At 36.4% G+C, this 24,817-nt stretch overlaps 1 pseudogene; it reads left to right on the top strand.

Moving 5' to 3' along the window:
* The first annotated feature begins 19,063 nt into the window (after positions 1-19,063).
* Positions 19,064-19,423, top strand: LOC113910171 (annotated as a pseudogene).
* The last annotated feature ends 5,394 nt before the right edge of the window (positions 19,424-24,817 follow it).

The raw sequence follows: 24,817 nt of genomic DNA, 5'->3' as shown, positions 1-24,817 counted from the left end.
AACTCTCAAATACTTTATAATATAGATACGGAGCTAAGTCATACACAAGAATGACAGGTATAGATATACAGAGTCAGTATGCATGGAATGGCTCCAGCAGGAAGGGCTTTAGCAGAATCAAAAGTGAGAGGGATACCCATGTATAGAGGTAGGGAGAAATATCTGGGAGGAAATGGACTTAGAGCTATATAAGGAGGAGCCGTGAAGAGTTTAATGAAAGGAATAACATGTGCTTCCTTGAATGTGAAGGTGATGCTAAACAAGGGGAGACTGATGACCATTCATTCTCTCCAACCAAAACTAGCTTTTAAATCGCTAATGGTTATATGCAGCTCCAGAATACACTTTAATTTTAATCAATATTAATTTTATTTTAATTCAATTTCTCATATAGAGACTTTCAATTCTGATCTCACCTTCTTAGATTGCCTATATAGCTTCTTTCTTTGCCAATATCCATGTTTCTGTAATTCCTAGGACTAAAACTAATGATTCTCAAGAGTTCTCATAATTCTTTAGGATCCTATAATCATGTTCTTCCTACAGAGTTCCCTGTTTTAGCCTCCATCTTTATCTTTTACAGCTTATTTCACTATTAGAACCATATTCAGCAAACCCCATTGTGTCTCTGTTAAACATAAACAAGAAATAGCAGAAGATTGGAGATATCACCAAAATACAGTTTGCAGATGTTTTTTGCAAACAGATGATATAGATGAAGATTCAATTTTTGATATAAAAATCCTAAGCCCCCAGGACATCACTGTGGGAACCAGAAATGATCCTGCATCAAAATTTTCACAATTGGTGAGTATGGCACACATTTTGCTGGCCAGAACTCTGAAATGAGTGGTCCCTGTCCTTCATTATTCCTGTTTTCCTCTTAGTCTTCCTACCCACCTCCACTTTGCCTTTGCCCTTTAAAAACCAAGCCCTTTTTGGCTAGTATCCAAAATCTATAAAGAACTTATCAAACTCAACACCCAAAGAACCAAAAATCCAATCAAGAAATGGGCAGAAGACATGAACAGACATTTCTGCAAAGAAGACATCCAAATGGCCAACAGACACATGAAAAAGCGCTCAACATCACTCGGCATCAGGGAAATCCAAATCAAAACCTCAATGAGATATCACCACACACCAGTCAGAACAGCTAAAATTAACAAGTCAGGAAATGATGGATGTTGGCGAGGATGTAGAGAAAAGGAAATCCTCCTACACTGTTGGTCAGAATGCAAGCTAGTACAGCCACTCTGGAAAACAGTATGGAGGTTCCTCAAAAAGTTGAAAATAGAGCTACCCTATGACCCAGCAATCGCACTACTGGGTGTTTCCCCAAAGATACAAATGTAGTGATCCAAAGAGGCACGTGCACCCAATGTTTACAGCAGCAATGTCTACAATAGCCAAACTATGGAAAGAGCCTAGATGTCCATCAACAGATGAATGGATAAAGAAAATGTGGTGTGTGACACACACACACACACACACACACACACACACACACACACACACACTGGAATATTATGCAGCCATCAAAAAATGAACTCTTGCCATTTGCAATGACGTGGATGGAACTAGAGGGTATTATGCTAAGTGAAATAAGTCAATCAGAGAAAGACAAGCATCATATGATCTCACTGATATGAGGAATTTGAGAAACAAGACAGAGGAGCATAGGGGAAGGGAGGGATAAATGAAACATTCATTTTCTTGAAACCAGAGAGGGAGACAAACCATAAGAGACTCTTAATTTCAGGAAACAAACTGAGGGTTGCTGGAGTGGAGGGGGGTGGGAGGGATGGGGTGGCTGGGTCATGGACATTGGGGAGGGTACGTGCTATGGTGAGCACTGTGAATTGTGTAAGACTGATGAATCACAGACCTGTACCTCTGAAACAAATAATACATTGTATGTTAATTAAAAATTTTTTTAAAATAAATAAATAAATAAATAAAAGAACCAAGCTCTTTTCCCTTTAGGAATCTAACCCATCCCTCCCTCCCCTGCTGTCATACGGAAAAGAAATTCTAGATATGGTTCCATAATAAGATCTTGGGGACCTAATATGCTGTTGCCAGTGAATATTTCCAACTTAAGCGAGGACCACAGCAAGAGGGCAATGCTTTGTCCAAGAGAATGAGTTACTATAAATGGAGTTAAAGTCACATGAGAGGAAAGGTTGCTTGGTTGATTGGTTGGTTGGTTGGTTTAGGGAGAGAGTTATTTGAGCAGTTTTCAGTGATCATAGCAAGCATTATCTTCTCAACACCCCTCCATTTCCCCTTTAAGAAGTGGGCTGGTCTATCTCTTCTAATGAATGGGTAGTGGTAGTAGTTATAAAAATAATAATACCTAATGTATTATGTCTATTAATATTAATAAGCTAATATGCATTGCACATTGATCTAAACATTTTGCATGTATTGTCATGTAATCCCCATTTAAGGATGAAGATAGTGAAACACAAAGAAATGAAAAATGCTTCCAAACAGCTGGGACTCAAACTGAGAAAGTGTAAACAACTAGACCATGACTGCTAAGAATTAGTGGCCACAGACCCACAGGAAAAATTAACCAGCCCATGGGCACATGTGATGCATGACTCTAGGCCTTTGCCTCTGGCCAAAGCCATCAGAGGCATCCCGCTCTTTTCTCTGAGCCTTTCCTCCCACCCTGGGCCAGGGTCTGCCTTCACAGTTAGTTTTTCCAGCTGCCCAATGCTCGACACCACTACATCTTCCCACCTTTCTTTCTCCTTCCCCCGCACCAGCTCTGCTCCTCAAAAAGGAAACAAAGTAAGGTACACAGTGTTCCTGTCCTGCGAGATTCCAGGTAAGAGTTAGTTAATCTAATTAACCATTATTGGGGCTCTTATTGCAACCACTTTGAACTTTCATACTAAACCATAATTGTTTTCCATTTCACAAATGTTCAAAACGTGAGTCTCTGAAAAGCATAAATGGTGGTTTCAGAGAGCAATTTGTTTTGTAATCCAGGTTCACAGAATATTAAAGATAGGAAACATCTTATTGGTCACCTGGTACCAACTCCTCCGTAGAGCCCAGGGAGCTCTAGTGACCTGGCTTGTGTTTCACAGCTAGTTTGTTCCAGCAATACGACACAGATTTTCTGAATTCCCATCCGATTTATTCAGCAAAAATGTAACAGGTACTTTTTCATCTATCAGGTACCGAGGGTACAAAAGGAACATAAAATCTGGTGCTCTTTCTACTCTGTTTCTTGGTCAAAGTCACACTGTAAACATTTTTATGATGAGAGCATCCTCAGCTACTGAAAAAAAAAAAGGGATGTCTTCAGAGTCACAGCAAGAAAGTTCTTTGAGAAGAGCAATGTTTCTCTTTCCTTACAATAAAGTAGAGTTAGATTTTAAAATGAACTGTTGGAGCAGGCAAGGACATCATGATATATTTATTCATATATTCATAAGACAGTCCAAACCCCCTTATTTTACCAGTGAAATCAACAGTGAGGCTACCTGGTTTTATGTTCTTTCCACCACACCTGTGCCTTCTACCTTCTGATTGGAAGCAAAACAAATTTTTCAAAAAGAAAGAGTATGAGACCCCAAGATGCCATGCTTCCCAATCACAGGGACTTTTTTGCAAGTTCCATCTGGGGAAAAAGGATGACTCAGAAGAGAAATAGGCATGAGGACACTACATATCTTCCTCCTCTGACAACAGATTTTTTTATGTTGGCTGAGAAAGGAAAGAAATGAAAAGAAGTTACATGATCTTTTGACCCAGAACCGGATGTTGTCTCTGACCTGTGGAAAATCTAACACAACCCTGACTCCAAGATAAAGATTCAAGATGGAAAGGTTTTCTAGCACTCCTGGTCAATGTTGACACCCAAGAATAATAATGCTACAGTGACTATTTTTTTTAGAGAACAAAAACCTACAACAGGTCCCATCCTTTTTGTGCTTTCTTTTTTAAACACGCAGCTAGTCCTACATTTTGACATTGTTTTCTATATAACATTATCACTGCTTCTTGCCTTCTCATGAAAACTGACCATTCATTATTAGCTGGTATTTGGAGATGAAATTTCAATCAATGTGGAATGTACCCCACTGACATACATTTGACAATCCCCTGTCTATCAAGAGATGCCCCATTGTGGAAATGTAATTGTTACCGAGGGGTTAAAACCAGTCTCGAGTCATTTCTCAGGCTTTGTGATATGCAGGAGAGCCTAAATGAAAACATGAATGTTTTTTAATATACCAAAGGCCGACAGCCTTAAGTTGTTTTTCTCCCTGTTTAAACCAAAGCACAATAGGAGTATCTTATACAATTCAAAATCCAGTTCAAGACAAGTACCAACACTAAATTATGAATACTTTAAATAATGAAAATATGCATAAAAATATTATATTTTTATGCCCACAAAGTAGTAAATATTGGATAAAAAATAGACCCCCTCCAAACTATGAATATTCTGGAAAATAATTTAGTAATCAGGATAGACACAGTTACTTGGCAGGGAAGTGGCTGCTGGAGTAAGACTACCAAAGACTAGTTTTGTATTTAGATAGTGAAGGTAACTACCTCTTATGATTATTTTATTCAAAAATTCCTATTGAACACTGTGTGCCAATCACTTTCATATGAGACTAGATCTAATATTTACTGAGCACCCACTATGTACCAGGCACTCTACATATTGACTTCACTAAATCTTCATGACAATTCCTTGAGGCAGATATTGGTTTGAGTCATGTGAAATTTCCATTTTCACGGGTCAAAAAGGTCGAATATTGGAAAATTCTTAGAGTCTGACCTGAATGTTAATGTTTTTATTTTATAGGTGGCTCAGAGAAAATAAGTTGAAGTTTATACAGCAAATACATGGAAGAATTGGGACTTCAACCCAGACTCTTACCACCCCACCATACTTGACTTTGTCTTAAATAACTGTTATTAAATTGAAAGGATCCCATAGCCCTCCAAACGATAAATCAATTGCCCCACCCCTACCTAAGCCAAAACAACTGAATGGTTTATGTCTGGTCTTTAGTTTACAGATTTGATTCTATTGCAATCCTTCTTTCTCTACACACCTATTGCCCTTCTTTCATTAGCTTCATTATGACTACAGTCATTGGATTTTCTGAACCAAAATTTGGAACATGTCATCAGAGAAACACAGGTATTTATGAGGAAAAGGATATAAAATAATTATGATTGATACTATTGTAAGAAATTCTGGAAGAATGCTCATTACAAACACATCGCCTGCAGACCGTAGTGTAATTGTTTTTTTAGGTGGCTGGCACTTTCTAGTTGTGTCTCCCTTAGGGCAGGTTTTATTTTACTGCTGTTTGTGGAACATCTGTAATTTTGCATATAAAAACACCAGAGCACTTCTAGTGGTAGGCAGAGGCGATCAGGAGTACAGTGGCTGGGAGTGTGCTAAACAGCAGGACTAAAACATTCTCCTTTCTCTCCCAAACTGCTGGAGTATTGAGCAATCATAAGACAACTATTTATCAAGTACTTCTTATGCATTAGATATTTTGTTAGATGCTGTATAATATATGTGAGAGGTTTCTAAGAAAAGGAAAAGATCTGATCAAGTCTTGAAAGTAAATTAGGCAAAGAGAATAATAAAGATCCATGGTCTCAAACTAGCATGGATCAAAATTACCTGGAGGGATGTTAAAACATAGATTGTTGTGTCCACCCCAGAGTCTCCACTTCAGTAGATATGAAGTGAGGCCCAAGAATTTGCATTTTTAACAAATCCCCAAACTGTGCTCATGCTGCTGATCTAGCAACCATACTTTGAGAACCACTCATATGGACCACTGAAGATTAAGGAAGTAGGATGAGCAATTATCACAGATGATAGAATCAACATAAGGAGTCTGGCCTGTCCGGAATCTAAATATAGCTATTAAGCTACTCTGACTTGTCCCTTCTGAAGACAATCTACCTCACTGCAATCTGGGGCATTCCCTTAGACCTGATCCACCTGCCATCAAGCACAACCTTGGCATCTGGCAGAATGAGAGAGTTGCCAATCACCCACCCGTCCAAGTTAGAAGCCTTAAGTAAGTATCCAACAGGAGTCACTCCCTTACCTCCAGTATTACTATAGTTCATCTCTGTAGAGTTGTTTACTAAGGCCAATTGAGTCTTTAGGCCTCACTGAAAAAAAAAAATTATCTAAGGTACTCAAGTGTCTTGGTGCTTTATAAGACTTTTCAAGAACTCGTACATTGTAATGCAGCTATATAAAGCTAAAAGAAAGCTATCACTTTCACAACTATTTACAATCTTGTTTCCAAAAATCTGTAGAAATCAAAATTTCTAATTGCTCCCCTGCTAATGTCAGTCTTTAATCTACTCCGTCACTTCCTGGTTCTCTGGTGATCTTAACTTCAAATGATATAAGACATTTATCTCACAATCTCGCACCAATAGTGGATCTCTGCCTATCTAAGCCTCGTCTTGTATTGTTGATTTAAACAAAATGAGAAGTCTGAGGCATAATCAATATTTTCCATATTGATTAATGGACCTTGACCCACATGGTACAGCAAAGCACATTCAATGAGGTAGTATAACATGTTATCTTCTTTGTCTTGCCAAAATGAATCAATAAAGTGAACAGAGTGGCTAATGGGCAACCCTCACAATAGAGACTACATTGCCTGGTTCAGAGGGAAAAAAAGACCTTACATCATCAAAAAAGAGACTACTCCTATGCATCTTCTTCTATCTACCATCTACTTATTACCCACTCTATGAACAATGATCTTATTTCATTGAGCTCGGTTTTAAACTTAGCAATGGTATCAGTAGGACCAAACTAAAAAAAAAGTTGTCATGTGTCAAAAAAGCAAGTGGGATACCAAGGACAATAAAATAAAAGAAGAATAAAAACAAGAAGGTAGATGACAAAAATGACCTTACTATAGAGAGCAAAGAGGAATTGTCATAATATATTTAAAGGTAACAACAACGGGACCCCTGGGTGGCTCAGTCAAGCGTCTGCCTTTGGCTCGGGTAGTGGTCCCAGGGTCCTGGGATTGAGCCCCGCATCGGGCGCCCTGCTCCGCGGGAAGCCTGCTTCTCCCTCTCCTACTCCCCCTGCTTGTGTTCCCTCTCTCGCTGTGTCTCTCTCTGTCAAATAAATAAATAAAATCTTTTTAAAAAAATAAATAAATAAAATAAAGCTAACAACAACAATAAAACCATTAGAAACTCATTTACACTTTCCTCTCGCAGAGACATTAACAGTTCTTTATATACATGGGAAAGAGCCTTCAGAATTCCCTTTTCCTACAGATGGGAGGGCTTACTGCCCAGGAACTATTTGCATTTTAGAGATAGCCCCTAAATGCATATAGCTGTTCATAGAATGCTATAGTGAAACAGAAGGAAGACTGCAGTCTTCCATGGATGTCCTGATTACTTTTATTTATTTAGGAATATGTCTGCTTTTTAAAAGAATGTAATCACATATGATATGGAACACATCTAAAATAGAATAATTCAGCATTAAAAAAAAGAAGAAGCATTCTAATTAGTAACTAGAGGTATATATTTCCCCTAAAGACAGAAAAGGATTTAAAATTTTTAGGTTCGCAAAAGTGACTCTTCAGATTAGCTACATATCAGTATACGTAAGCATATTATAATTATTTGTCCCAAGGTATTTTCTCTTAATTTATTCTATTTATATGACCTACAATAAAGTTGAGTGCAAGCAGATAAGCAAATATATGATTTGCATTTGCGTACAATAAAATGTCAACAATTTAGAATCAACTAAATTAGACTCCCATAAATTAATCAGGTTGGAACTGAAGTTTGTACCATCTCTACAAAATAATTTACTAAGCAAATCAATAGCACAAACATGATTGTAAGACACATTTTAAGCACATTATTATATTAATTCTTTGTGTGCCAATGATACTCCCAATGGCAAATTGGCCTTATTTATTTTTACAATTAAGCATAGAACAACCTTCACCACAACTTGTTAGTTCTTATGCCTGTGCATTTTTAAATTCCTCCAACTTTCAAGTGATTTCAGCATGACAGCTGAACCCTCCACATTGTTCCTGTGCCTCCTTCCCTCAATGTATGTTTGCCCCCGACCACAACAGCAACTTAAGAGCACCAGCTCCCACTCCCATGGGAATCAGGTGGAAAACTCTGAATCCAAAAATAGAGGAAAAGAAGAAACTGGGAAAAGTAAGGAGTCAGACCCCAAGGCAGCCTGCCCTTCAGAAATACCCAGCCTACAAAAATTAACAAGTCAGGAAACGACAGATGTTGGCGGGGATGTGGAGAAAGGGGAACCCTCCTACACTGTTGGTGGGAATGCAAGCTGGTGCAGCCACTCTGGAAAACAGTATGGACGTTCCTCAAACAGTTGAAAATAGAGCTACCATATGATCCAGCCATTGCACTACTGGGTATTTACCACAAAGATACAAATGTAGGGATCCGAAGGGGTACGTGCACCCCAATGTTTATAGCAGCAATGTCCACAATAGCCAAACTGTGGAAAGAGCCAAGATGTCCATCGACAGATGAATGGATAAAGAAGATGTGGTATATATACACAATGGAATATTATGCAGCCATCAAAAGGAATGAGATCTTGCCATTTGCAACTACGTGGATGGAACTGGAGGGTGTTATGCTGAGTGAAATAAGTCAATCAGAGAAAGACATGTATCATATGACCTCACTGATATGAGGAATTCTTAATCTCAGGAAAGAAACTGAGGGTTGCTGGAGTGGTGGGGGGTGGGAGGGATGGGGTGGCTGGGTGATAGACATTGGGGAGGGTATGTGCTATGGTGAACGCTGTGAATTGTGCAAGACTGTTGAATCACAGATCTGTACTTCTGAAACAAATAATGCAAGATATGTTAAGAAAAAAGAAAAAGAAGAAGATAGCAGGAGGGGAAGAATGAAGGGGAGTAAGTCGGAGGGGGAGACGAACCATGAGAGACGATGGACTCAGAAAAACAAACTGAAGGTTCTAGAGGGGGGAAGGGTGGGGGGATGGGTTAGCCTGGTGATGGTATTAAGGAGGGCACGTTCTGCGTGGAGCACTGGGTGTTATGCACAATGAATCATGGAACACTACATCAAGAACTAATGATGTAATGTATGGTGATTAACATAACAATAAAAAATTAAAAAAAAAAAAGAAATACCCAGCCTACAACAGACACATGCAAAAATGCTCAACATCACTTGGCATCAGGGAAATACATATCACAACCACGATGAGATACCACCTCACGCTGGTCAGAATGGCTAAAATTAACAAGTCAGGAAACGACAGATGTTGGCGAGGATGCAGAGAAAAGGGAACCATCTTACTGTTGGGAATGCAAACTGGTGTAGCCACTCTAGAAAACAGTACAGAGGTTCCTCAAAAAGTTGAAAATAGAGCTACCCTATGACCCAGCAATCGCACTACTGGGTGTTACTCCAAAGATACAAATGTAGTGATCCGAAGGGGCACAAGCACCCCAATGTTTATAGCACCAATGTCCACAATAGCCAAACTATGGAAAGAGCCCAGATGTCCATCGACGGATGAATGGATAAAGAAGATGTGGTGTGTACACACACACACACACACACATGCACACACACGCACACACACACACGAATATTATGCAGCCATCAAAAAATGAAATCTTGCCATTTGCAATGACATGGATGGAACTAGAGGGTATTATGCTAAGCGAAATAAGTCAATCAGAGAAAGACAAGTATCATATGATCTCACTGATATGAGGAATTTGAGAAACAAGACTAAAGGAGCATAGGGGAAGGGAGGGAAAAATGAAACAAGACGAAACCAGAGAGGGAGACAAACCATAAGAGACTCTTAATCTCAGGAAACAAACTGAGGGTTGCTGGAGGGGAGAGGGGTGGGGAGAAAAAAATAAAATAAAATAAAATCACACTTGTGATTCTCTTAAAAGAAATAAAATAGCAAAATGGAATACAATCATTAATAGAACTAAAAGATTATAGCTACTTTGGAGCATATTAAAGTCAGAAGCAAAAACACCTGTATCAAAAAATATATATAGAAATCAAGGAAATATCCAAAAAATTATTTAACTGAATATAATATTATTCAAAGGTTTAAACTTCACTAAGTATCTTGAGAGCGCCGAATCCTAACCACTAGACCACCAGGGAAGCTTCACTAAGTATCTTGAAAATTATGTTTTATCTGACCCACTATAAGACCTAATTAGTACTGATATCACCTATTTTGTCACAATTATAATTCTTCTGTGTTCAATATAATTTTTCAATTTTATAATCTTAGTATATATTAGTAATTACAGTTTATCTAATTCATAAATCAGTTAGATTTCAAAATTAGAATTTTGAAAGTTTAGTGTAACTGATGGTTTTATTAGAAAACTAAATATTATTTTTAAAATAAAAATTTATTTAAAATAAATATTTTTATTTTAAAATATTATTTTTAAAATTAAAATTTATTTAAAATAAATATTTTTATTTTAAAATATTATTTTTAAAATTATTTTTAAATGTATGTTTTTAATTCCCACACTGATTAAATAATTTCAAAGGAATATAAACATTAATTTATTGACTTTTGACAAGAACAACAACAACAAAATATTGAGCATATCTGGTTTGTCCAAAGATTCAAGTTAATTAAATAAACTTAGATGTTTATATTTAAAAAGAAAAGAAAAGGGAATGGCCAGCCTACATTGACTGCTACCCCTCCCAAAGGCTCTCTTACTAAGCTCTGTGTTCATTTCCTAGAACTGCCATAACAAATTACCACAAACCAGATGTCTCTGAACACCAGAAACTTACTGTCTTACAGTTCTGGTACCAGAAGCCCAAAATCAAGGTTCTCTAGGGCCATACTCTAAAGGAGAAAGCTCTTCCCTTTCCTCTAGCAGCTGTTTGTAGCTCCTGATGTTCTCTGGCTTGTGGCAGCATCACTCCAGCTTTTGTCTCGGTCTTCCCATGGACTTCTCCATGCATGAGCAGAGTGGTTTTTAGTTGACAAAGCAGTTCCACATAGGGCGACCATCCCATTCAATGGTAATACTCCGTAACTGAGGTGCTAATATTTTCATTTTGCAGCAGAAATAACTGAATTCAGAGGGGCCTAAGATGACTATGCTAGGTAGAAGGAGATCAGAGTCTTAATTAAACTCCAGGTCTTCTAAGTCCAAGTCTATAACATTCCCACCATACCAAGCTATCCCTCTCTTCTCTCGCATACATACAAGCTAAAATATTTTCAACGTATTTTTCCACCCTAAGTGAATTACCACTAATTACAGATGTACGGAATATCAAGGATCTTCTTTTATGTTAAAAAAATCAATATATTCCTGAAGTGGCTTTCAGACAAGTTCTCACCTAACCCAGACAGTGGTTCTCAACCCTAGCTGCCCATCAGAATCTCTTGGATGTGGGGCCGAGGCATATGTTTGTTTAACAAACTACCCAGTAATTCCACCCAGATGCAGCCAGAGTTGAGAACCCTGGACTATGGGATTTAGACCTTAGTTTACTCTTTGATATATTACACACACACACACACACACACACACACACACACACACACACACACATATGCACGCACGCATACACACATACACACATACACGATGACTTTTCATTGTTATGGTTTTCTAAAAGCAAAAGTAACAATCCCAACCTCATCTTTTATATAAGAAGATAATATTTTTAACCAAACTATTGTGACAATAAGGACACTGATACAATGCTGAATGTTGGATCTAGTGCTGGTCAGCTGGAGCCCTGGACACCCCTTAGGACATTCTCTCTTCTATACAATATCTAGGCTTTAGGGTCCAATTCTGTGATGGAGATGTCCAGGGCTTTGCTAGGGAAAGGACAGACAGATGTTTTCATCCCTGATCCTGGCTATTTCATCACTTCTGTGAGTAGATTATTTTACTAGTGTCTGTACACTTCAAGGCTTTTATTCACTATTTCTGTAATTATAAACAAAATCAATCCAGTTGCCCAAACAAGCCAATTTTTGTAGTACTAGTTCTGAAGAAACATTTTTCCTGTGCTCCTAATAAAACACCAGTTCAACTCCAATGAGCAAAGCAAAGACACCAGTACAGTACACAGAGTATCAGTTTTACAGGGTGGATTGTCAGTGGCCATCAAAGTTACTGTATCCCATACCTAACAAAACATTATAGAGCAGCTCAGCTATAAAGAATTCCACATATTATTCAGTCATAAAAAAAAAATCCTGCCATTTGCAACAATAGGGATGGCCCATGAGGGCATTATGCTAAGTGAAATAAGTCAGACCAGGAAAAACAAGTACCATATGATCTCACTTATATGTAGAACCTAAAAAAGACAAAACTCATAAAAGAGATTAGACTGGTGGTTACCAGAGGTTGGGAATGGGGGAAGGGGAATTCATTGGAGGAAGGTGGTCAAAAGGTATAAACTTCCGGTTAAAAGAAAAATAAGGACTAGGGATGAAATGTACAACATGATGACTGTAGGATATACAGGAACATTGTTAAGAGAGTAAATCCTAAGAATTCTCATCACAAGGAAAAAAACTTTTCCTTTTTCACTTTATCTTTTTATTCTATTTGAGATGACAGGTGCTAAGTAAACCAGGTGTGGCAATTATTTCACAATATATGTAAGTCAAACCATTATGCTACACACCTTAAACTCATACAGTGATGTATGTCAGTCATATCTCAGTAAAACTGGAATAAAATTTAATTTTTTAAATAACATAAAAAAATAAAGAATTCCATGAGAAGATTAAAAAAAAAAGTAGCCTAAGGGCCAAGTTGTCTGCTCCTGAATATGAAACGATAGGAGATCAGGTGGAGCAGAGTTTCTTGACCTGGAGTTCATACCTTCCCACCCACACCCTCACAAATTATGTAAAAAAAGTGAATGCAAAGTTCAGTTAAGTTTGTGCATATCTGAGTTTTTCAGGGAACAATGCCTATGTAGATTTATCAGATTCTCAGAGGGGTTCATGACTCAAAAAAAGGCTTGGAATCACTGTTATCAAAGAACACACTGTGTGTTTTCCTATAAATTTATTTTCTTTCAAATGAGATTTGATAGTCTTTTGTTCACTCGCATGGCCCTCATCCCCAGCATGGGCATAGGCTTTCAGTAAATCTGTATGAGGTAAATAAAAGTTGACCAGGAGAGAGTGTCCATAATGACTGAAAAGACCTGGAAGTGATACCTTCTCTGTGGCTTTAACAGTCCCCTGGTCTGAGGACAGTTGAAGACCCTACCAAAGAGATCCTGAATAGAAGGTGGGTGAGAAAATACCTAAAGGCAAGACCCAAACTCTCCCCAGAAGTTATGTGTAAATCTCTCCAGTACTTAGACAAATGAATGTTCGAGGGCTCAGAGTTTCTCACCATAGATCAAGATTGCCATAATTTTAGTGGCATTTATATTGCTTGCCTACAGAAGTATGCCAGCCTATCAAATTATGTATGTGTATTCAATGGCAGTGGTTGGCAATATTGATATACATTTTCCTCTTAAATGGATTGATCACTCATGTAGCTGTCATCTCGCATCTGCCACTGAAAACAGAGAAGACAAATTGAGTCCATTTTTCAAATTCAGCAGAGTTGTTTATTTTGTTAAGCACAACATATTCATCTCTGCTAGTTTTCATATGGCAGCAAGAGAGTCAAGCCATCCAGTTGTAAAATTAATTAATAGAAACAACCTTTGAATCACTAAACTGGCAGTCTGGTATTGCTGATTAGATCATCACAGGAATAGTGAATTGTAAAATTATTATTAAAATAAATCCAGATTTTCATTTTATTATAGGAAAGGAATTTCTAACCAAAAATTCTTTTTTTAATTCAGGTAAAACTGGTATATAAGGTTTTATTAGTTTCAGGTGTAGAACATAATAATTTGATATTGGCATGCACTACAAAGTGATCACCATTAAGTCTAGTTACCACCCATCACCATACCATTGACCCCCTTCTCCCTTTCCACCCACTCCTCAACCCCCTTCCCCTCTGATAACCACCAGTCTGTCCTCTGCATCTATGGGTTTTATTTTGTTTTGTTTGATCATTTGTTTTGTTTTTTAGTTTCACATACAAGTGAAATCATACCGTATTGGTCTTTGTCTGACTTTTTCACTTACTATAATCCCTCCAGGTCTATACATGTTGTCACAAATGGCAAAATTTTCTTCTTTTGTGTGGCTGTGTAGTATCCCATTATATGTATATATACCACATCTTCTTTATCCATTCACCCACTGATGGACACTTAGGTTGTTTACATATCTTAACCAAGAATTCCTTGTTATTTGGCATGGGGGCAGCTGCAGTATTTTTCAATTCCTAGTTATTCTCATGTCATAAAACATGGCTGAGAAAAGATGTCATTTTTGCAGTTCTGCCCAGAAAAAAATAAACTCTGAATAAAAAGAAAAACGACTACCTCTTAATAACCTATACCTGTTCAAGAATACGTAGTTCACATCCATGCTGATGGGACTGCAGAAATTTTAATACAGTGCTGATTTCTAAAAAAAAAAAAATGAATCTAAAGACGATCCTTGAGACATGAATTCTCACCTTCTGTCATGAGTCTTTTTTTTCTCTATCTTTCTTCCAAATGAAAATGCTGGCCATTTAAGGTTCTTTTCTTCGCATCACAAAGAAACGTCTATAGGAGAATTATATTGATTTCTCCTTAAAGATTAGAATCCTCTGCTACTTAAAAACTACTAAATATGTTTACCTCAGAAACATGGGGAATATGGTCTATTCTGTCTCCATTTAAAAGCACTAAAGAGACAAAACATGAACTCTCTGAAGATCACTTCAAAAACATGTACTGCTCAGTCACGTGTATCTTTCAAAATGCTTTTTAAAATCTTTTTAATGCCTCCTATTCTTTCCTCTCACAAGAAATTATTTTGTAAAAAGTTATTATAAAGTGAGTTCCTCACCAAAAAAAATGCCTGAGGAATCGTATTTTATATATGCTATGAAATAACCAGCCAAGTCTGTTACTCCACAGTTAGTTTCTGCAACACCTCCAGTCATCAAAGGGCAGAACTATAGGTAACTCAGTGAATATTATTTTTGGTACATTAATAAACATTGTAGACCATGTTCAGCCCAAGAATTATTCCTGGAGAGTTAATTGTTAATTGTATAATTTTCTTGTCCTACAGAAACAGAATTTACAGAAAGCTCTGCAATAATCATGTTTAATGTTGATGGCTTTTTAAAATAAAAAAGAACTTCTCTTATTTTTTCTTCCTAAAACCATACCAATACATATCCACTGTATTTACTTAGAAAAAAAAGAAAAAACTTGAAACATCCTTAGTCCCACGACTTAGCAATAACCACTGTTAAATAACTTGCTATATATGTTCCTAGAGTGTTTTCTATGCTTATGTTAATATGAGAGATGATATATAAAACTTGAATATTTAAAAGGTATGGTTATATAACAATTTTCCAGATTAGCCATGACTTAAAAGAAATGACATCATTTCATTTTTTTTTTTTTACAAATTCACTGGTATATTTATTTTTTTTAAATACAGTCTCTCTGTAAATGTGGAGGATTTCAGTATCGATGTACATCAGGCTTTCCTAAGCATTACAAGCAGGTTTTAATGAAACTTTTAAAAGTAAGAAGGAGTATGCACCTAAATTGTTATAATTAAAATAAGACCCCTATCCTCAAAGGAAAATATAATCAAATGGGAATAAGGTTAGGTATCCAAATTCATAAATCAGAAATTGATGCAGTTCCCCAAATAAATGTTACAAATGCAAAAATTTCTAAGATTCATTTAAAAGCATAATGATAATCTCTCTCTCTCCTCTCTCTCTTACTCTTGTTCTCACTCTCTATAACTATTTCTCTATCCATTTATCTATCAATACACTTAACCCACAAGTCATTAAATACAAAGGTAATCATTCCTACTAATATTCCTATCACTTTAACACAGTGAAGAACATTATGGACCTTGATATCAGAAAGCCCAGGTTTGGACACCAAATGTTTATTTTTGGGAAAGTTACATTAGTGCTTTAATCCTAAGTGTTCGCATATGTTAAGCAAGTGCCATAAAAATACTTATCTTTACGAAGTCACTGCAAGAATTAAATAAAATAATCTTTTAAATGCTAACCATAATGTGTGGTAGGAGTAAGCATTCAATGCACCTAACTTGTTATAATTAAAATAAGGCCCGTATCCTCAAAGAAAAGTATAAGTGGGAGGAAAAGCCATGTATTCAAATAATGGAAATGTAGTAATGTAAAACAATTTTTAAAAATGAGGGTAGTCAAACTTTGGGCTCAGATTTTGAAGTTCATGTTATTAAATGAGCTTACTTTATAATCATTCTCTGTTTATGGAAGAACCCTTTAAGTATTAAGCAATATAATAGCCAAAAAGAAAACTAATACAAAATAACTACATAAAACGCCTTAGCTATTTTAGCTTTCTTTTTTCAACTGATTTTCCAATACTGAGAAAAAATAAAATACAGAGAATGAAATTGTACTATATAGTATACTTATGTGACAAAGGTAATACATAAATATCAAAATACAATCAAGATATTATGGACAAAGCTAAGTGTTATAATCAAATAAAACCAATAGAAATTACTTGATGTTTACAACATGGATCCCATTTAGGCTTATATCAGAATTAAGTGCCTTGAAAACAATATACACCCTATAAACATTTATTTGACTCTAAAATATCTATAATGGAAGTATATAGAATAGAAAATGTTAATCCCCCATTTGCAGTTTAAGTTACCGTCAGGGAGTGTAACTAGAAAGAATCAAACTGAAATATCACAGAAGTTCCTCAAAAAAATTAAAAATAGAACTATCATACGATCCAGCAATTCCACATCTGTATATTATTTGAAGAAAGTAAAAGCACTGCACTGGGTGTTATACGCAAACAATGAATCATGGAACACTACATCAAAAACTAATGATGTAATGTATGGTGATTAACATAACATAATAAAATTTTAAAAATGCAAAATAAAAAGAACTTTTGAGGACAAACACAGGTACTCTTACAAACATTAAAAAAATAAAGTCTGTACTTTCTCTAAAAAAGAGAAAGTAAAAGCACTAATTTGAAAAGATTCATGCACCCCCATATTCACTGTAGCATTATTTACAATAGCCAAGATAGGGAAGCAAACTAAGTGTCTATTGATGACTGAATAAAGAAATGGTGATACACACACACACACACACACACACAAAAGAATATCAGCCATTAAAAAAAAAAAAAAAAAAAAAGAAGAAGAAATCTTAACATTTGTGACAACATGGATGGACCTTGAGGGCCTTATGCTAACTAAGTGAACTAAGTCAGAAAGGAAATGATAAATACCATGTGATCTCACTTATATGTGGAATCTAAAGAAACAAAACAAAGCAAAACAAAACATGAGCTCATGGATATAGAACACAGATCAGTGGTGGGAATGGGGAGTGGGCAAAATAGGTGAAAGAGGTCAAAAGCTACAAATTTTCAGTTAATAAAATGAATAAGTCATGGGGATGTAATGTAAAGGATGGTGACTATAGTTAACAATACCGTATTGCATATTTCAAAGTAGCTAGGAGACTGGATCTTGAATGTTCACATCACAAGAAAAAAGTTAAAATTATGTATGATGATGGATGTTAACTGGACTTATTGTGATCATTTTGCAATATATACAAATACTGAGTCATTATGTTGTACACCTGAAACTGAAACATTTGATGTCAATTATACCTCAATTTAAAAAAAAATAATAAAAGAATCAAACTGGAAGGATGAGATGCCATATATACCAATGACACTATCCAAGAGACTCTCAATCTCAGATTAAGAGTTTCAAGTGAAAAAAAAAAAGTTTCAAGTGCATCCAAAAGTGTAATTAAGTAGGTGTAAATTCAGGGAAATGTGACTAAATTGTGATCTACCTATTTAACCTTAATAATTATGTGTTACCCTGTCTGAAGAAAGAGTGTATCATAAAAGGACTGAAATGCATAATATAAAAGGAGAAATTAGAGCAACAAAATTCCAGCATCATTCAGAGAACACCTTGATTACCAAGAAGAATGTTCTGTCTCTGGTAGCTATAGATCTATTATAAAGAAACATGGGTCAGATTAATGTAGCTTCACGTCACTCATCATCAGCCTCATTTACCCAAATCTATTTATTATGGTGCCATTCTGAATAAAATGAGGTTTCCCAAGTACAGTTACGGCTCCCTCCTGCTAAGGGCTCCAGTGCCTTGGGGACCCTCAGGCTCTGCCTTCTACCCACCATTTTAAACATACCATTTGCATCAGATGTCTCTGCTTTTAATTTCATTTCTTCCAACTAGGCTTCTGCCACTCAGACACTCTATATCTTTACTCTAGTTATCTCTCCATTTCAACTGTATCCTGAATGCCATCTTTCTGATTTCTTTTGTCTTAAAAAAACCCATATTTGAATTATCCAAACTTGTATAATTTTATTCCCTAATGATGCCCTCTGATTTGTGTAATATCCCAGCCATTTTTCAGAACTTGAGAGATAGTAATGCACTGCTACTTTGAGAACATGTGGAATAATTATCTACAATGGGAGGGAGTAAATAGAAATATACTGCTGTGAGGCTCTTTATATTGAGGGGCATAACAACATTTGAAGGTTGATCGTGCTAAGATAAAGATATGCATTGTATGCCCTAGATCAACCCCCACAAGAAAAATAAACTAAGATGCGTAACTATAAGACAACAGTAAAGAAAAATAGAATAGCCTAGAGCTAAGGTACTCAATGGTAAAATGCTGCTCTTTGAGGAAGATGCAGTCACTGCTACAGCAGAGCTTTGGATGCCCTCCTCCTGTTTCTGACTCACCACTGTTCTTCTCACTGAGGAACAAGTCAGTCAGGAAGCTGTGTTGCAGCCATGGCTTTTAAAGACACCGTGAAGACACCCATGGAACCAGAGGTGGTGATTCACTGAATTAGAATTACTCTCACCAGCCACAACGTAAAATCTTTGGGAAAGGTATGTGCTGACCTGATCAGAGGGGCAAAGGAAAAGAATCTCAAAGTGATAGGAGCAGTTTGGATGCCTACCAAGACTCTGTGAATCACTATAAGAAAAACTCCCTGTGGTGAAGGTTCTAAGACTTGGGATTGTTTTCAAATGAGGATCCACAAGCAACTCATTGATTTGTACAGTCCTTCTAAGATTGTTAAACAGATTACTTCCATCAGTATTGAGCCAGGAGTCAAGGTTGAAGTCACCATTGCAGATGCTTAAATCAACCTTTTTAATAAATTATCAGTTGTTAAATTTTTAAAAAATTTTCCTCTAAGATCAGGAACAAGATGAAAATGCCCACTCTCCCCCAGTTTTATTCAACATAGTATTGGAAGTCCTAGCCAGAGCAGTTAAGCAAGAAAAAGAAATAAAAGACATCCAAATTGAAAAGGAAGAAGTAAAACTGTCACTATTTGAAGATGACATATTATATATAGAAAACCCTAAAAACAGCCAAAAAAGTTAGAACTAATAAATTTAGTAAAGTTTTAGGGTATAAAATCAATATAGAAAAGTCTGTTGCATTTCTGTACACTAATAACAAATTGATCTGTATGAAGAAAATGGAACTCCAACATTGCTGGTGAAGATGCAAAATGGTACTTCCACTTGGAGAAGATTTTGCAGGTTCTTATACAGTTACACATACACTAACCATAAAACTCAGGAATCCCACTAATGTATATTTACCCAAGAGAAATAAAAACATGTTAATGTTAAACACTTTCTTGGGTATTTTTTTAAGAACTAATAACCTGTCACTCCCTTTCAATATAAAATAGGAAGGGTTTTTAGGTATACATACTGCAATACTTTAAAAATGAAATTAACTTAGGTCTGGAATTTGCTTCAAAATAACCCAGTATGGGTGAAACAAACTCACCTATGGGTTTAATATTGTTTTAATTGGATGAGATGTACATGGGGGATTCATTATACTATTCTTTCTATTTTGTATGTGGTTTTTGAAAGAAAAATTAAAAGTCCAGGGGAAAAAATCCTAAATTACTTCCTCTTTAAGTTACAAACTAAAATAATGCCAATTGAAATGTCCTTGGTCCTTGAGTAGCAAGTGCCAAGGATTATAAATGTTGAAGGAGTATTACTATCAGTTTGTAGCAGTTGAATTCCCCTCCTCAACTTCTTGAAATGGAGGAATAGGCTCAGTAGATGTCACTCAGGCTTAAAGATTTGAGAAGTTATATTCATTCACCTCTACTTTTTATCTTTATTACAAAATTTTGACAGCCACAGTTAGTGGAGAAAATATTTCTGATGTTAGGACAAGGATAATTGTTTTGCAGCATAACAACACATTTTTTATGGACTATCTAATTGGCATTAACCATTTCACCAGAAAGTAGAAGTCCAGTTTAGTACACTTATATCCAGTTTAGTACAGTCAATTGTTAGAGACATCAGCTCAAAAGGACCCAGAATTCATGATTACAACCGTACCAAAATAGGTAGAAGCAGCTACAAACATAGGAGTTCATCCAGAACAGCTTTTCATCCAACAATCAGTTTCAAATCAGCTAGATCAAGAACACAAAACCATTCAGTTGGTGCGCTATTCTGTATGCTAAGTATCAAGAACCTTAGAAGTCACTTCCAGCAGAATCTCAGCTGAAGTTGATAAAACTCATCTGGAGATAGGAGCAGACATTTGCTCATTGTGTGAAAGATAAGGATGATATATTTTTGGACCTTAAATGTCTGCTGAAGAGTCTAGAACTAACTACTCTAAAGGTAATACTACTAATAAATAATAATCCTTATTACCAATTAATATTTCTTAACTAGTGCTCCCAGGATACTTCATTTTAATCATTTTATAGTTAAGCTATATGTTTAAATTCCATGAAGATTTAGACATAATAATCAGTTTCTTTTTTATTATTTCCTTTGGCCATAGCAGTAACATTTTTTTTTTTTACTGTGCTTATTTAACCTTTATTTTTTTAGTTTTTATCTAAATTCCGGTTAGTTAACATACAGTGCAGTATTAGTTTTAGGTGTACCATTTAGCGACTCAACACTTATATACAATACTCAGTGCTCATCACAAGTGCCCTCCTTAATCCCCATCCCTATTTAACCCATCCCCCACCCCATGCTCTCTGGTAACCATCAGTTTGTTCTCTATAGTGAAGAGACTATCTTTTGGTTTGCCTCTCTCTTTCTTTTTTCCCCTTTGCTCATTTGTTTTGTTTCTTAAATTTCACATATGAGTGAAATCACATGGTATTTGTTTTTCTCTAACCAACTTAATTTCACTTAGCATAAGCTACCCTAGCTCCAACCACATTATTGCAAATGGCAGGGTTTCATTCTTTTTGATGTCTGAGTAATATTCATTCAATATTCATTCTTTCCATAATTTGGCTATTGTTGATAATGCTGTTATAAACATCAGGGTGCGTGTATCCCTTTGAATTAGTATTTTTTCATTCTCTGAGTGAATACCTAGTGGTGCAATTGCCAGATTGTAGGGTAGTTCTATTTTTAACTTTTTGAGGAACCTCCATACTGTTTTCCAGAGTGGCTGCACCAGCTTGCATTCCCACCAACAGTTAATTTTAGTCATTCTGACTGGTGTGAGATGACATCTCATTGTGGTTTTGATTTGCATTTCCTTGATGATGAGTGATGTTGAACATTGTTTCATGTGTCTCTTGGCCATCTGTATGTCTTCTTTGGAAAAAATATCTATTTACATATTAGGCCAGTTTTAAACTGGATTGCTTTTTGGGTGTTGAATTTGATAAGTTCTTTATATATTTTGGATACTAACCCTTTATCAGATATGTTATTTGCAAATATCTTCTCTCATTTTATAGGTTGCCTTTTGGTTTTGTTGTTTCCTTTGCTGTGCAGAAGCTTTTATCTTGACAAAGTCCCAATATTTTATTTTTGCTTTTGTTTCCCTTGCCTCTGGTGGCGTATCTAGTAAGAAGTTGCTATAGCTGATGTCAAAGAGGTTACTGCCTGTGTTCTCGTCTAGGATTTTGATATTTCCTGTCTCACATTTAGATCTTTACTCCATTTTGAATTTATTTTTGTGTATGGTGTAAGAAAGTGGGCCAGTTTCATTCTTCTGCATGTTGCTGTCCAGTTTTCCCAACACCATTTGTTGAAGAGACTGTATTTTTTCCATTAGATATTCTTTCCTGCTTTGTCGAAGATTAGTTGACCATACAGTTGTGGGTCCACTTCTGGGCTTTCTATTCTCTTCCATTGATCTATGTGTCTGTTTCTGTGCTAGTACCATACTGTCTTGATCACTACAGCTTTGTAATATAACTTAAAGTCTGGAATTGTGATGCCTCCAACTTTGCTTTTCTTTTACAAGGTTGCTTTGGCTAGGGGGACATGGATGGCTCAGTTGGTTAAGCATCTGTCTTCAGCTCAGGTCGTGATCATGGGGCCCTGGGATTGAGCCCTGAGTCAGACTCCCTGCTCAGCGGGGAGTCTGCTTCTCCCTCTCCTTTTGCCCCTCCCTCTGCTTGCTCTCTCTCTCTCTCTCTCTCTCTCTCAAATAAATAAATAAAATCTTTAAAAAGATTTTAAAGATCAGAGTCTTTTGCAGTTCTATACAAATTTTAGGATTGTTTGTTCTAGATCTGTGAAAAATGCTGTTGGTATTTTGACAGGGATTGCATTAAATGTATAGATTGCTTTGGGTAGAATAGACTCTTTAACAGTATTTCTTCTTCCCATGAATAGATACTTTTCCAGAGAAGACACAGAAATGGCCAAGAGACACATGAAAAGACGCTCAACATCACCCATCATTAGGGAAATACAAATCACAACCAAAATGAGATACCACCTCTCACTTCTCAGAATGGCTAAAATTAACAAGTTGGGAAACGACAGATGTTGGCAAGAATGCAGAGAAAGGGGAACCCTCTTGCAGTGTTGGTGGGAATGCAAACTGGTGCAGCCACTCTGGAAAACAGTACGGAGCTTCCTCAAAAAGTTAAAAATAGAACTACCCTAAGATCCAGCAATTGAACTACTAGGTATATATCCAAAGATACAATTTGAAGGGGCACATACCCCCAATGTTTATACAACAGATTTCTGTATGTTGATTTTGTATCCTATGAATTTACTGAATTTGTGTGTCAATTCTAGCAATTTGGGGTGGGGCAGTCTTTCCTTTTTTTGTTAAATGCATGAAAACACATACAAAACCCATGCAGGGTCTGGCAAATACTCTTCTGCATGTTGGTAGACATTGAAACATTATTTACTCTTTTGTAGACCATGCATTATAAATAGGAGGTACCTCAATAAATATTTCTCCACTGAAAGAGGAGAAAAATGGCACTAGTTGTTTCCCTTTTCTAAAATTAATCTGTACTTTCATGAAATGTATCATATGATTTGAAATGATAGCCTCTCTTCGGGTAGGATTAAGAGTTTATGTTGTTCAAGTACAAACTTGCTAGAGAAAACAAAGACTGAGTTAGGCTCTAAAACTACATTGTGACTTAAAAATGGATAGTCAGCTATGATGGGACTGATGGGGCCCAAGAGTGAGGACGATCAGGGGACAGGATGAGGGAAGCAGGATGACAAGGGTGTGTTCCCCTGCAGAAGGAAGAAAGATGGTGCCTGCGCAGCTGGGGCTGGGCAGTTGGGGGATGACAGGCCGGCTGGAGAAGTGGAGGGGAGGCCACGAGCAGCCATCCTGGTGTGTTAAAGAGCACAGGCTTTAGAATGGATTCCAAAAAAAAAAAAAAAAAATCACTGCAAATGCAACGTAATGTCCCTACAGCACCATCATCAACATTACCATCGACCCGTGTTTCTGGGATACTGTATTCTGTGTGTCAGTAAAAGGAGAGTATTATTTATCCTTTTGCATCAGGTTGCAAGAGAATTAAATATGATAATAAGTATGAAGTTCCAAAAAAAAAATGGATAGTCAGTATTTAAAATTCAGTATTTCACTGCATAATAAATTCTCAATTGCAAGGGCTCTTTACCCAGTAAGTTGATAATCATCCAGGCCGTCTGTCCCTAGTCTTCTGGCTATTTATTATCCAGCAGAATCTTTAACAGGGAATGAACAAAGAAGTAAAAAAGAAATGAAACACAGCTGTCACCAGGTGAGGGTCATAGGTTAATGCTGGACGATACAGGATTAATGGGGCCTATTAAGGACTAAAACATTCTTGTCTTCCGATTTGTTTCCCATGTTTTCTTTGACTCCAATATCATGGAAAATTGAAAACTGCTTACATAAAAAAAGGAAAAATTAATGAAAAATTTATCTGAGCCAACACAAGATACAATATTTTTAAATCATAGTCTCATTTTTTTTTAAGAACCAAAACCGCTGGCCAGACATTTCTGCTAATGATAAACCCTTAATCTCCTATGATTTTGTTTTAGAACTCATAACCTGCCATTTCCTTTTGTTGTAAGAAAACAACTTACAATGCATGACAGCATCGACAGGGAGCACCAAATCTTCCTCTCCCACCATGGTTGACCATAGCCCAGTTATAAAAGCTCTTTACAGTCCCATTTTGTTCAATAAGCAGGGATAAGTTTGTTCTTCTGGCAAAACATTCAAGATGTATTTTGTCTTTTACTTTA

Source organism: Zalophus californianus, chromosome 6 (assembly GCF_009762305.2).
Source record: "Zalophus californianus isolate mZalCal1 chromosome 6, mZalCal1.pri.v2, whole genome shotgun sequence".
NCBI classification, from domain to species: Eukaryota; Metazoa; Chordata; class Mammalia; order Carnivora; family Otariidae; genus Zalophus; species Zalophus californianus.
Note: the sequence above shows the minus strand (reverse complement) of the source record. Positions and strands in the feature narration are given on the sequence as shown.